The sequence below is a fragment of the Mesoplodon bidens genome (assembly GCF_964165515.1).
Source record: "Mesoplodon bidens genome assembly, chromosome: 5".
In the NCBI taxonomy this organism is placed as follows: domain Eukaryota; kingdom Metazoa; phylum Chordata; class Mammalia; order Artiodactyla; family Ziphiidae; genus Mesoplodon; species Mesoplodon bidens.
The window spans coordinates 142,450,856-142,466,685 of NC_138161.1; the positions used below are offsets into that span (position 1 = coordinate 142,450,856).

At 40.8% G+C, this 15,830-nt stretch overlaps 1 protein-coding gene across 4 annotated transcripts in view; it reads right to left on the minus strand.

Moving 5' to 3' along the window:
* The window catches only part of NCK1 (NCK adaptor protein 1), a 92,422-nt gene extending 82,051 nt beyond the window's left edge, over window positions 1-10,371 (minus strand). For 2 of the 4 annotated variants that reach the window (XM_081234441.1, XM_081234439.1), the window contains exon 1: window positions 10,249-10,371. The gene's annotated coding sequence lies outside the window, so the exon portion shown is untranslated. Of the gene's footprint in view, window positions 1-9,849; window positions 10,220-10,248 lie in introns of those variants that run through there. The other 2 variants (XM_081234440.1, XM_081234442.1) reach the window with 2 other exon arrangements.
* Between the last annotated feature and the right edge of the window lie 5,459 nt (window positions 10,372-15,830).

Below are 15,830 nucleotides of genomic sequence, written 5' to 3' on the forward strand. Positions count from 1 at the left end.
AGCAGGCAGCAACTCCTCAGAAGTTTGAGTTCCAGTTCCTCAGGGCCACTCTTCAACCTTCTAAATTCCAATAATTGCAATCTCTTCTCTTTGTTCTCCCAACCCCAGGGGCTAATTACTTCCTATAGTTAATTATCTTTGTGATACCTGAGAGTTGCCTTATTGCCTTTTCAGTTCTCCAATTACCTAATCTATTATAGGTTCTGAGGGCTGCTATAACAAAGTAACACAAACTGGGTTGGCTTAGAACAGAAATCCATCTCACAGTTCTAGAGGCCACAAGTCTGAAATCAAAGTATTGGCCATGCTCTGTCTGAAGGTATTAGTTAGGATCTGTTCCAGGCCTCTCTCTTAGCTTCTGGTAGTCTCAGGCATTCCTTGGCTTGTACATGGCCATCTTCCCTCTGTGTATGCCTGTGTCCAAATTTGTCTAAATTTCCCTACTGTTTTTAAAGAACACCAGTCACAGTGGCTTAAGGGACACTCTAATGCCCTTACTTTAACTTGATTACCTCTGAAAAGACTCTATTTCCAAACAAGGTCACATTCTAAGGTACCACAGGTTAGGGCTTCAACATATCTTTTTGCAGGGACACAACTCAACCCATAACATCTGGCTAAACAATTCTTCATATTACACAATTCTGTTATAAGTAGTATGGTCTCCATTTTCCTGACTAGACCCTAATTCAAAGTACATTTATCTGTTTTCATCCATTTTCCTTGAGAACCCAGAAGGCTTCTTAATATGCAAAATGATATTCCTCAACTTCGGGTATTTTTCTTGAATATTTCACTGTTATTTCTTTTCCACTCTTTTCTCTGTTCTCTCTTACCAACACTTCTGTTGCTTAGAAGTTGATCTCCTGGACTGACCTTTGAATTACATATATTTTTTTACCTGCTTTCCATCTTTTCCTCTACTTTATGCAAGGTCTCCTCTACGTTAACTTCCATTCTTTTATTTTCTTCTTACTGTTACCCTCTAATTTTCAAGAGCTCTTTCTTAGTCCTTATTGCTCCAAATTCTTTTTTTCTATTTGTTTTGGTCTCTTATATTAAAAGCTTTCCTCATGAACCTGGTGATCCTTGACTGTCTTGTTCATATTTAAAACTAGGGCCCTAAAAACTGATTGTGAATAACTTCAGAGTTTTTCTCCTTGGTTCTACTAAGAGAATCATCCTCTAAGTTCCTACTTGATGGTCAGGATTCTGGGACCCCAAGAGGAGAAGGGACCTCAATAAGGGTTCTAACACTGAGCACATTCAGTTAATCCAGGTGTTTACTGTAAGATAACTGGTCTTCGATTACATTAGTATCTACCCCACTCTTAGAGACGCTGTTATTTTATCCGCTGCAGAGGATAAATCTTCAGTCTTCTGCTGCCGCAGTAAAGAGGGCAGTCACTTAGCTATGCAAATTGACAGAGATCCAGGCTCATGCTGCCTTTTTGTTGTTGTTTTGTAATAGCTTACTGAGATATAACTCAAATTCTACATAAGTGATCAATTTAAAGCATACGATGCAATGATTTTTAGTACATTGTCGTGCAACCATCATCACAATCAATTTTAGAACATTTTCATCACACCAAAAAAGAAACCCGTACCCTTGAGCAGTCATTTCCCATTTCCCTCTAATCTCCCCTATTCCCAGCCCTAGGCAACCACTAATTTACTCCCTATCTCTATAGATTTGTATTTTCTGGACATTTCATACAAATAAAATCATACAATATGTGGTCTTTTGTGACTGGCTTCTTTCACATAAGCATACTGTCAAGGTTCATTCATGTTATAACACGTATGAGTACTTCATTGCTGTTTATCGCAATATGCATTTTATTTACCCACTATTAGTTGATGGACATCTGGGCCGTTTCTACTTTTTTGCTATTATGATTAACTGAGCTGGCTTCTTAGACAGACTTTCAAGCTATCCTTCTATTTTTAGCACCATTCTCAGCCCCTCTTCCACAAGAATACCTGATGCTGCCAACTCCTGAGCCTGAGGATTCTTTTCCATTTTTCCCACTGCCAGTTTAGGATTGAACATTTTTAAATCTACTAAAATGTTTCTATCGGGCTGTTGCTTTCCAGCTTCCAAATTTCATTGCTTCTTCCATTCTCTTTACCTATGTAGTTTATTTCCTATAACAATGCAATTCCTGTTTCTCCCACCCTGCCACGTGGCTTACGTTAATTCTCTCTCTCGTTTCTGACTGATATCAAATACAACCACACACACACAGATATATACGCACACTTACACATATATATGTATATGTATATTACTGCCTGGAACAGCTTCTTGTCTGGAGCCAATTTATTCTGCCAGTTATGATTTACCAACTACAGAGAGAGCTGATGAAAACTGCTCATTTAAAACATGACTTGGGCCTGTTCTCAATGCCCCTTTCCCCATTCTTGAAAGTATACGCACTTATGTTATAGACTTAGATGACAAGAAAAAGAACAATGCACACGTACACTCATTATGCGTTGTGATTTATTCCTTCAGTATTTTGCTTTTCCTACTTCTTGAGATTTTACATTAAAAAATCTCATATCTCTGATAATAGAGTATATCCTACCAATTCTTAGTCATAACTTCCATGATATGCACTAAACTAAATTAAAACAAATAGCTTCAGGAAGTTCCAAGATTGTAAACTGAAGCCTGAGTGGGAGTAAAAGTAGTAGTAGTCTAGAAGCTTTATTAAAGGAAATCAGAACCATTACAACCAGAACAAGGTAGGCAAACCTTTTCTGTAAAGGGCCAGATAGTAAATGTTTTAGTCTTTACGGGCCACACAGTCTCTGCCACATATTATTTTTTTACAACCCTTTAAAAATGTAAAATCATTCTGATTGGTTGGTTACTCCACTCTGAACTAGGGCTCACCAGATATAATTAAAGATCTGCATACCCTACCAAAAGTAGGGGAATGAGAAGTCCAATCCCTCAAACCAAAAAAAAACTGGTGGCCAAACTTTCAGACCTCAAGCAGATTTGAGTTTTCCTTCATGAACCTGACCCAAGAGGAAAACACCTCCTGCACATCAATCAGGGTTTTCTCAAAAAATGGCTCACTTAGGCCACCATGCAATGAAATTCAAAGTCTTCAGGTCCCCATCAATTCAGACTTTCACTCACTAGATAACATCCAAGAATCGATTACTGACACCTGAAGTAAGCCTCCAACATAAAAGCTGGAGACCAATTTAGAAGGAACACAGGCTGCAAAAAAAAAAAAGTTTTAAAAAAAGCTATTTATAGCCTCAGAAATTAGAGAAGACAATGCATCCATGACAGAAGCACAAGATGCTCTCTATAAAAGAGAATCTTTAAGAGAACAAAAAGAACTCCTGGGAAATCAAAATCTTCACAGCAAAAGATGAAAAATTCAACAGAAGGCTTAGGAAATAAAGTTAAGAAAGCCTCCCATATAAAATAGAGCCAAAAGACTAGGAGTGAAAAGTAAGAGAAAAAGCGAGTATCAGAGGACTAGTCTAAGAGATCCAAACAAAGAACAGAAGTTTCACAGAGAGAGATACAAAAGGGAGGAGAGTAAACCACTGTAATGGACTGAACTGTGTCCCCTCAAAATTTATATGTTGAAGCCCTAGCCCCCAGTGTGACGGTATTTGGAGATACGGCCTTCAGGAGGTAGTTATGGTTAAATGAGGTCATAAGGGTGGGGCCCTAATCCAACAGGATTGGTATCCTCAAAATAAGAGGAGGAAAGATACAGTTCTCTCCATGGAAGGCCTTGTAAGGACACACTGAGAAGGCAGCTGTCTACAAGCCAAGAAGAGAACTCATCAGAAACCAACCCTGACGGTACCTTGATCTTGGACTGCTAGCCTCCAAAACTGTGAGAAAATTAGTATCTGTTCTTTAAACCACACAGTCTATGGTACTTTGTTATGGCAGCCCTAGCAGATTAATCCAACCATCAATAAAAAAATTCAAGAGTATTTCCCAGGACTGATGAACATAATTTGGCAGATTTGGAGGACACAACGAATAATACCTAAGGAAACAGACAAAAATATATGTATGCCAAGTCACACCCTCATGAAATTTACAAAATTCCAGAAAGGCAAAAAACAGGATCAGGAATCAGAATGTCTTCAGAATTCTTAAATGGGCCACAATCTAGAAAACAATGGAGAGATGCCTTCAGAATTCAGAAGGGAAATTATTTCCAACCTACAACTCCTTACCCAACCAACCAAATCAGTGGGAAGACCAAAAATAAATAAATAAATAAATAAAGGGGGTTTTATTAACACAGATCTCAACTTTTCACAGTAATCTACTGTGGGATATACCCCATCAAAAGAAGGCGTCAAAACAATAAAAAAAAATTTTTTTTAAAGAATTACATGATTCACAGGAAATAAGAGAGTTAAGGCAAAGGGAATCACTAGCTTTATGGTAAAGGGAGAAATCCCAGGAAACTACTATGGACCAGCCAGAGAACTGGTTCAATCAGGTTCAAAAACTGGTAGAAAGGGACTTCCCTGGTAGTGCAGTGGTTAAGAATCCACCTGCCAATGCAGGGGACATGGGTTCGAGCCCTGGTCCAGGAAGATCCCACATGCCACAGAGCAACTAAGCCCGTGCACCGCAACTGAGCCTGCACTCGAGAGCCCGCGTGCCACAACTACTGAGTCCACATGCTGCAACTACTGAAGCCCACATACCTAGAGCCAGTGCTCCGCAAAGAGAGAAGCCACCACAATGAGAAGCCCGCACACCACAATGAAGAGTAGCCTCCGCTTGCTGCAACTAGAGAAAGCATGCACGCAGCAATGAAGACCCAATGCAGCCAAAAAATTGAAAAAAAAAAAAAAAAACTGGTAGACAAAAACAGAGCAATTCTACTCCCACGTATATATACTCAAAAGAAATGAGGGTGTATGTCCACTAAAAGACTTGTAAGTAAATGTTCATAGCTGCTTCATTCACAACAGCTAAAAAAAATGAAGTATATCAAACATCCATTAATGGTGAATTTTTTTTTTAATGTATATATTCATCCAACAAAATACTGCCGTCAGTGAAAAAGACCAACTACTGCTGTACCCAACATCATGGGTGAGTCTCACAAACACAATGTTAAGTAAAAGCAGCCATTCACAAAAGTATATACTGTATGGTTCCACTTATATTAAGTTCAAGAACAGGCAAAAATAACCTATGGTGATATAGGTCAAAATGGTGATTACTTTGCGGGGGCGGGGGGAGGGACGGAGGGGAGGAGATACAGATTGGGAGGACCCATGAGAGAGCCTTCTGAAGCACTAGGAACGTTCTTTACCTTGATCTGGGTAATGGGCCTATGTCTACAATTGGAAAAATTCATTTGGGATACACTGAAATTTGGCCACTTTTCAATTTTAAAAAACATAATGATACTTTCTCTAAACAAGTTTTTAAAGAAATTAATGGAACTTTCAATTGGATCCCACAACAGAAATTAATCAAAAGGAAAATTTTCTAAGGTCTTATATACAAAGATCTTTATTTCAAAGTTATTTATAATAGGAAAAAAACTGGAAATAACACTTAATAAATGAGTGTCATGTAAATTCTGGATTTCTCTGGTGTGGGACAGAAATTATTATTCGGTGTCTTTCTGTTACTAGCAGCCAAACTTAATACTTATTAACCCAAAGAAGCCATCTGCCAGAGGGAAGAGCATGTTCACAGGCTCCAAGGCAAAAAAGAGCTTGGCTATTCAAGGCCCAAAGAGCAGCCTAATGGAAAAAGATAATGGCAAGAAATGCAGCTAGAAGCTGGCAAAAGCGAAATCATGGGAGGCTTTATAGGGCTTTCTAAGAATATGTAAAAATAAATGTAAAAAAACATAGAAAAACTAAAGTATTTGGGTTGGCCACAAAGTTCATTCGGGTTTTTCCAAACAAACTTTTTGGCCAACCCAAAATCTGACTTCCTAGGTCAGCAAAAATTTGGGGTTGGGGGGTTGGAGGGGTTGAGGAGGTTGTACAGGAAGTATTCTAAATGTTTCTAAAAATAAAAATGTTGCTTAAAAACATATAGTATCTGGAAGTGATCAAGCATTTCCAAAAACCTTTCCAGTGCCTTGTTTAATTAATAAAATGTTTCTACAATATAGCTGGAATACTCAAAAACTACAGGGAACATTAAATTCTTTGTTATATTTATTATTTGAATTGATCCAAATGCAACATGATTGTGAAGCATGCATGTACTGAAAGTTTGGGAAGGCTGATTCATTAAAAAAAAAAAAAAAAAAAAAAACTTTTTCAATGCACCCGTTTTTTAAAAGATCTCTCCAAGCCATACTCTCACTGCTTTATTCAACTGGTCTGTTTGAACAAAAGCAGAAATTATTCATACCATACTTAAGGAGTGCTCCAATTCAGCACTCCTTAGGTACAATTTCAGGAAAAAAGAACAAGAGAATCAGTGTTTCCACAGTTTATTTTAGCAGATAATTATTTAAACAAATAAGAATAAGCCATTATAAACAACCAAACAGTAAAACAAAAATAGTTTCTAATTTGTTTCAGGCCAAAAAAGTACAGCATACCCTCCAGAGATATTTCACCTGATAGTCTTCTGTGCTGTCTTATACCATTCAACTCTTGCTACATCAATGTAATAAAAATACCAAGGAAACCCTATGCTGCTGGTATTAACAGAAAGTTTAAAGTTAAGAGGGGAAAAAAACGTGAAGAACAGATATATAAAAGCTCTCTAACTCCCCAAATGGAACAAATGGTTTACAGAATGTTTTGCTCAATAAGCAGATTGCTCAATAATCTGGTTCTTGACAGATGAACAAAACGACAAAATAGCAAAATGTAAAAGCGTTATTGTTCTATCAAAAAGAGCAAAAGAACATTTAGTTAGGTCAATAAACTTAGTCACCTAATAAGTCATTGTTCACATCTACTTTCAAGGATCCCAAAGATTCAGTCTCTTATCAAGAGAATCAGACAAACTAAAATCTAACAGTGAAACTTCTAAGAGATTCATTTTTAGTGAGTCATAGGACTCAACAGTGGACATGACAGTATTATTTTTGTTAAAGCTGTTAATACATCCAACAAGCTAGAAGTCACTGTTTCAATGATTCAAACAATGCAAGTCATGAAGGTTCCCCTGCCCTCATACAGAAGTTTTGAATCTATATGAGAAGGCATTAAGACACAAAATGCAAAGTAATGTGAAGCAAACAATACAAAATGACATTGCGGGAGATGAAAAGAAGTATAGTTTCATAGAATACACAATATATATTTTTTTAATATACACAACTTGAGTTAGGAAGTCAAGCAGGAAATCAAGGTTTGAGTCTCAGCTCTGCCACCATCACTAGGTGAATTTTAGTGCAGTTAGGCTGTATGGATTACATTTTCCCTATCTATAAGACAGAAGGTTGGATTCCAACGCTCCCACAATATTGTTCCATAGTATTATGATACAAGTCCACATAAGATTAAAAACCAAAGGAATGATAAAACAGTAAGGGCAGTGCGTTCAGAGGAAAGTGACAACACAGAGAACAGAAAGATCTGGAAGGTTGCACTAAAGGACCAAAAATGAAACTTCAACAAAATTTGCCTTCATTTGCCACTTAATTTAAGGAGGAAAATTCCTTTTAAAGAACGCAGGCTATACATAGGCAAAGTCTCAACAGATACCAAGGTAGAAAAATACAAAGTCTAAATGAGAACAAGAGATTGGGTTGGTTAGGGTGGACAGCTCCTATAGAGAATTAGTGCCATTAACATTAGAAAAAACAGGTTTTGAGCAGATTGTTAGAAGGCTGGGAATTCTGAACTATACTCTGTAAATAACAGGGAACTATTGCTGGTTTAACAGTGAGGGCGTTGGAAGCATTATTTTAAGAACAGGCAGAAGGCAGGACATACTGAGTAGGGAGAAAAGACAGGCAGAAAACCCAGTTAAAAGCTAGTGGGAAGGAACAGATATCTGAAAGAAATTTCAGAAAATGGTTGACAAAAACTGGTCAACGTTAAGTTATGTGGATAGAGGAAGTCAAAGACAAAACCAAGGTTTATGTCTGGGTAATTTAAGGCATGATAAAATCACCAAAACAAAGTCAGCATATGGAATCAGTTTTGAAGGGAAGACTATAAATTCTATCTTTCTGGGGCTTCCCTGGTGGCGCAGTGGTTGAGAGTCCGCCTGGCGATGCAGGGGACGCGGGTTCATGTCCCGGTCCGGGAAGATCCCACATGCCGCGGAGCGGCTGGGCCCGTGAGCCATGGCCGCTGAGCCTGCGCGTCCGGAGCCTGTGCTCCACAATGGGAGAGCCCACAACAGTGAGAGGCTCACGTACCGCAAAAAAAAAAATAAAATAAAAATTAAAAAATAATAATAATAAATTCTATCTTTCAAATAAAGTGAGCATCCAAACAGAACTGTTGCCTTATTAAATAATCTTTAAATGTCATTTGTGGCCCTGTCAGCTGTCTTCCTAAAACAGCACAGCAAAGTATTCACGGAGAATTTGTTAAATGCTTAGTAATTTCAAGAGTTTCCTCCAATTCTACTTATTGACCAAATAACTAAATAATCATTTAGTCTTCTGGTGTAGGTAGACAACATTTGGTATTTTTTCATATTATAAAGGTGAGTAAATTGTAAAAATTATTAATTAAACTATAAGAGGAAAAAAATGGACTGCAACTGTATTTATCAATTCTTCCTGACATGTGACTTATAACAATAATCACATCAAATCTACCTTGAGTTTTGGAAGGAAAGTTCTCAAAGGTTCAAAAGAAAAATGAACCCAGTGGCATAAAGCATCATTCAATATCTAACAAAATGTTCCAAGCTTTATTTACATGGACCTGAAAGCACGGGTAACATCTGGACTAAAGATAATGCTTAGAAAAACAGAGCAAACAATTTAAAATTTAATACATGAACAAGCACAGCTGAGAAATCTTGAACATTCTGCAAACTGTTCACAGATGACAATTTTCCAAAGAAGAAAATCCCAAAGTTTGTGATCAAGATGAAATAAAAGTAATATTAATCAACCAATGCATAGTTCTTGAGTTTCTATCAAACTTTGAATGGGATGCCTGTTTAAGAGCCGAACCTTATTGACAATTACCAAACAAAACCTTCTTGGATTATTTCCCCATTGACTCTGTGAACTCGCTGAAGGTTGAGACTTTAGGCACAGTGCTCTCCAAGTGCTTAATAAATTGTACAGTTGGTCTTTCATAAATCTACCAAAGTAAGATTTTTAGCAATGAATACCTCTTGCAACACCCGTTCTGACCGGACACTGAGTGAGCTTCTTTGCTCACCACCCAAGATGGGGTTAGAAATTTCTCCTTAACCTTATTCTTTCATAACTCCCATGGTTTCTCACCAAATCTAACGGGTAGAATTATTTTCAGGTGACTAGTTCATTCGTTCGACACTAATTAGGCGTCTATAATGTCAGAGTTCTCAGCCCCGAACAAAATCCAGCTTCCCGAGCTTCTTACGGCAAATTTAACTTTCATGGACACACATAAGAAAGGTTACAAAACAACTATCGAGATACATTTTCTTTTTTTACCGAATATATTACAACTCAAGTGAAAAGCTCACAGCCCAAGCAACTCGCGTACGAATCTACAGCAGGTCCATAAGATTAAAATAACCCAGCTTTCCCGAGGAGGAGGGAAACGGCTGGGGGTGGGAGGAGGGGCGGGAGGCGCATCCCGAGGACATCCACCCTCCGCACAAGGAACGGCTCCCTCCCCCTCCTCTCGGGCTGGAGGTGAGCGCGCCCCTTCCCTCCACTACCACGTCCCTACCTTCGCGGCCTCGGATTGCGCCACAACAGCCGTCAGGACTTTTGAGGAGGAAAAGAAACGGGGAAGGGCGCGCGCCTCAAACTCGACCTCCCAGCCTCGCGGGGGCGGCCAGCCGCGGCGTTCACCCCGACCCGACGTTCCGGGGATGGACCGGGAGGCCGCGGGGCCGCGCCGCCCGGGGCAGTGGCCGGAGGGTCGCGCGGAACTCCGAGGCAAACGCCCAGGCCCGGCCGAGCGGCCTCCCCGCCCCCTCCGGCTCAGCTCTGGGCCGGCAGACGGCGCCCCGGGGGCTAACTTCGCCGGGGAAGAGGAAGCACCGCGGCAAGTAACAGGCTATGTGGATTCCCGGGGCAAGGAAAGGCTGTTCTGTGCGTCAGCCTGCCGGCACAACCGTCTCACCTCCCTTCTGCCGAGCCCGGGTGGCCCCAGCTCACCGGAGGAGGGCACCGGGACGCCGCCGCGGCCGCCGCGATGGCCGTTACGGCACGAGGCCTCCGCTCAGCCGCCGCGTAGCTCTGAAGAGAGGGGCGGGGCGCGCGTGTCGGGAGGGCGGGGCTTCAGCGCCGACTGGTCGCGAGGCCGTGGGCGGATCCGCGCGGGCAGGAAACCCCCTCCCTGCCCAATCTGATAGGCTCAGTCTCCCCTTCCACTGACGCGAAAGCCGTCTGCGCCGCGCTGGGATTGGGCGGGCCCCCTTGTCAATCAAGCGCTGTGCTGGGTGTGGAGCGAGCTGAGGCGGCTCCGCGGACAGGGAGTGAGAACGCAAGAAGCGCCCTGCTTGACCCTGAGTCTTGTTGCTTTTGTCTCCCCGGCTGTTCTGGCTTATTACTCTGGGCCTTCCTCCTCAGCGCCACAGGAGACTCTACGGCAGAAATGACTGCTTCCCGAGTTCAGCCCCGACTGCTCTGGGAGCTTCTTTCTGGTTTCTGCACCAGAAGGTCTTGCCAACGGAAGGTTCTTAGGGGCGGGGAGCGAAAAAGAAAAAACAAACAAAAAGGCCTGGAAATGGGGACCTGAGAGAAAAATGTAAGACATATGCTTAATTTGAGCCGCAAACCGAAATAAGCTGAGTCTGAGGGCCTTCAAAGTACCCTGGTTCGTGGGTAGCGTCCCGTCTTGGCTGCGGTAGCCTTGCTGTGAGGGAGACAGTGACCTTGGGTGCCGGGTCTGCCCATTCTTAGCGGCCCAGCCCCAGCCACCAGCCGTCAGTAAGTTGGTTCTCTTCAGACCCGCGCTGCAGCCCCCTATCACCTGCCTCGTTCCTTCCCAGACATCTCTGGGGCTCTGCTTAGGCGATGCCCCCTCAGGGAAGCCTGCTGGGGTGCACAGGTATTTTCCCCATCCTGTTGTTGAAAGGGCCTGTCCATACCCCTACCTGATTGTAAACTCAATTAAGTCAGGAACCATGTCAGTATTCAGTTTTTCCCCAGTGCCTAGCACTTGGTAGATCGTCAGTAAATATTGTTTAAAGCATGAATACATCCTACATTCCCATTCCTGACTGTAAATTCCAAGAGTTTACGCTTTTCTGTATTTAACTTCAAAATTATTCGTTTGCGTCCTGATAGAGGAATGTGGTTTTCTTGCCATATATAGGATCACAAGGTCAAGCACAAATCACCCATGGTCCCTTCCTGGCCTCAAGTTGACTGGGGCAAATGGACCACGAAATTCTGGGCAGCTACTCTGTCTATATCCCATAATTAGCATCTAAAGTCAATAATGTTAAGTGAATTTTGGATTTATTCTAAGGGTCTAAATACCTGTGTATATTTTATCATGGCTGATGTGGACTGAATTGTGTTCCCTCTCAAAATTCATATGTTGAAGCCCTGACCCCCCAATGTGACTGTATTTGGAGATAGGGCCTTTGAAAGGTAGTTAAGGTTAACTGAGGTGATAAGCGTGGGGCCCTAATCCTGTAGGATTAGTGTCTTTGTAAGAAGAGAGGACAGCAGAGAGATTGCTTTCTGTCTTCACAACTAGAAGACACAGTGAGAAGACAGCCATGTGCAAACGAGGAAGAGAGCTCTCATGAGAAACTAACCACACTGGCACCCAGATGTCAGACTTCTCGTCTCCAAAACTGTGAGAAATTAAATTGTTGTTTAAGCCACAGTCTGTGGCATTTTGTTATAGCAGCCCAAGCTGTCTAATACAATAGTTTTATTTGTTGATACGTTTTATAAAGTTTATGGATTGAGATATTATTACATTCATTTTTGAAACTATATAAACCATTGTCCAGAGGTTGAAACTAATTCTCCAAAATCACATGGCAAACTGTTAGCTACACCTGGCTCAATTCAATTCTAGTTACATGTGATGGGATTAGGGAGTGTGAATACAAATATAACAGGTAAAATATTCCTTGCCATCAGGTAGCTTATATCACTGCCTTAACTGGGGAAGTTAAACCCAGAAAAAATATGCTGAAGTCATAAGTTTAGATTTTATTTTGTATGGAAATATGTATTTTGAATGGGCCAATGATCTGAACAGACCCTTTGTGAGATTTTGATCCAGATCTATTGACTACTGTGTGCCATCTATTTAAGCAGTAGAAGAAGTAAGAGAGAAAGCTTTTTCATAAAAGGATTTTAGTTCCCTGTAAATATGTGTTTTTCTTTTAATCTTCCTTTAAAAGTTCCCTCATCACCCATTCTAACCAGGAACTCTTAAAAAAAAAAAGAAAGAAAGAAAGAAAGAGAAGCTAAAAAGATATAAGAAAAAGAGAAGGAATTGAAGAAGAAAAATAAGGAAACAGCAATGAGAGAGGAAAGCATTGGGTGGAAGGGTAGATAGACAGAAAGTCATATATTGCAGTATGGTGTACTCAGAAGGAATGGAGTTCATGATCATAAGGGGTGGGAGTTGTCCCAGAGACCTCCTTTCACACAGTCTGTCTCCCCAACTTCCAAATATAAACATGCGCTTGGCTTCTTCTTCCTCTCTTTTAGCAGAACTCAAACCAAAAATGGGAATCAGCCCTGCTAATTAGTTATGAGTGGACTAGGAACTAGCCAGGATCAGGCAACAACATTTAGGTCAAAACTTATGACCTATGGACTAGAAATGGGGCCTTGGATACGGGTAGCTAATCTGTCTAGGATAAAAACATGTAGACAGTTCACTTCATTCATCCCAAAGGAAAGAATTTGGGAAGACAAGGAAAGGAAAAATGAACCTCCATGTCTTAAGACCTTTCCCAGGAAACTATGGAGGGCTTATAGTTAGAAATGCTTAGAACTTGGTGGCACAATGGTTAAGAATCTGCCTGCCAATGCAGGGGACACAGGTTCGAGCCCTGGTCCAGGAAGATCCCATGTGCCGCGGAGCAACTAAGCCCACGCACCACAACTACTGAGCTTGCGCTCTAGAGCCTGCGAGCCACAACTACTGAAGCCCGCACACCTAGAGCCTGTGCTCCGCAACAGGAGAAGCCACCGCAATGAGAAGCCCACACACCGCGAGGAAGAGTAGCCCCCACTCGCGACAACTAGAGAAAGCCTGTGCACAGCAACGAAGGCCCAACGCAGCCAAAAATAAAATTTAAAAAAAAGAGAGAATGATCTGGTTTAGCATCACTGTAAGGACTATTTAGGACAAAAACAAAAAACAAAAAACTACTAATCAGTAAGAAGAAACTAATCACAGGCTTGACTGTGAAGTATAGAAATTAATGGACCTTGGTAACTAAATTCAATTTCTATACTGAGTATTGTTAGTCTTTTATGGGAATTAATTCAACAAAAATTGATTGAGTCTGCTCTGTGGTAAGCAGTACAATAGATACCAGAGATCTAAAAATCAGTCCTCAACTTAAAGGAGCTCCATTCAATGTCAGAGAACTAGATTTAAACAGATACTTATTTGTATAGTAAATACAGCAATAGATATGTACAGGGGGACATTAGGCCACAGGGGGAGGGGGGTGTGTGGTCAAGCTAGTCAGGCAAGTAAGTAGGCAAAGAAGAGAGGGTCTTTCCACATAGAGGGGCCTGCGTTAAAAAAAAAAAAAAAAAGGTATTACACAATAGTAGAATATTGCTAGAGCAGAAGATGACTAAAAGTGTAAACAAGAGTGGGTTATGCAAGTTAAGGGCCTTAGACTTTATCCTATAGGCAATGAGAAGCCATCAAAGGGTTTTCTTACAGCACTTTAAACTGTCATTCTGTTGTTTTCTGGCCTCCACTCTTTCTGATGAGAAGCCAGCTGTAATTCTTACCATTGTTTTCCTGGGTGTCATATATCTTTTCCTCTGGCTGCTTTTAAGATTTTGTTTCTTTATCTTTGTTTATCAGTAGTTACACTATGTTTCCAGGTGTGATTTTCTTTGTATTTATGATGCTGGGGGTTCACTTATTTCCCTGGATCTGCGGATTGCTGGTTATTGTATCTTTTTACCAAATTTGGAAGACTTCTGGCCAGTATTTCTTCAAATCTTTTTTTATGCCCCATTCTCTCTCTTCTTCTGTGACTACACTTACACTTATACTAGACTTCTTACTCCTTAGTACAGGTCATTCCAGACTCTGTTCATTTTTTTTTTCAAATCTTTTTGTTTCTGTGCTTCAGTTTGGGTAATTTCTATTGAAAGCCAGTAATTCCTGAAAAATCTGAATGTTAACATTTTCCAAAAGCAGAAACACCCTACAAATGACTTTGGGTTCCTTTGGGGTATGTTTGAAGGCATATTAGGAGAACAGAAATCACAAGATATTACAACAGAGAACATAGTATTGGGTGTTGATGGACTGGAAAAGCAAAAAGGGAACACTGAAGCAGCCCAGATATGATAACTATAGAGAGCAGCTACCACCCCTAGGAGTAGTGAAAAAGAGAAATCAAGGTTGGATCATCAGGTCTCAGGAGCTCAGAGGAATGACTTGCTGACCTGTAGCTTATACCCCTGGGAGGATGCTGTGCAACTGGTCCTGCTGCTACAGAGAGGGAGATGATGAGGCTGGGTAGGGGGTGGAGGAGTGCCAAAAGAAGCTTAAGGCTGAGATCAATTGCTGCTTCTGGACCAAAGGGCTCTTGCTTATTGCAGGGGTAAAAATGACAGAAACTGCAAGCAAACAGAAAGGAGGAAGTCCTTTATCCCCTCTGTTTTACAGTCTCCCTCTAATGCCCTTTATTGGTGGAACCTAGTGAGACACCAGCTGAGTCATAGCATCACAGAGGAAAGTTATAGATGGGTGTATCTGAAGTTAAGATAGCTCAATAACAATAGCTTAATAAGCAGTACCATATCAACATTTGTTTGTGCTAAATTAGGAAAAATTTCCCAAATTAGACCCAAATTATTGTTACTCTATGTGGTTTTACAGACTTTTAAGCTCTTTCAGTTTTCTGCTGTACTATGATTACTGTTAGTGTCTTTTTCAGGGGTAAGGAGTACCTTTACTGCAGCTCACACATATACTTACTACATAAACAAGGGCAGGTTTGGAAGAGATCTGCATAACTGAGGATGAGTAGACCCTCCCCCAACATTCTATCTCCCACCATAAGGCAAAAAATGGCATAGACTAAGTAGAGCTGGCAGGAAGCCAATCTTTTCCCTACCTCCATTTACTATGCATTGCCTAGTGTGGCCTTAGCAAGGGGAAGACCAATTTCTTCTTCTAAGGTAGGACAACCACCACTGCCAGTGAAAAACCAGCTCCTTTCCTTCGTTCCCTCTTTCTTGCCTCAACTCACTCAAGCTACTTTACCAAGCCCAATCACCTCTAGTTTTCTAATGCAAATAGATGACAAAACAGGGCTTAGTATTCAGCATTTCACCTTATAGATTTTTGAATATTGAAGGATTTTTGTTGAACATTTATAGAACATTGGGCATGAACATTTTACTAATTTTTGAACTTCAGAACCACAGAATTTCCATCTGAAAGGAGTCATTTCTTCAAGTCTTATGTTCTTTAGTGATAAAAGTTAACATTCTCTACCCTTTTATTATTTATAATAAATAATC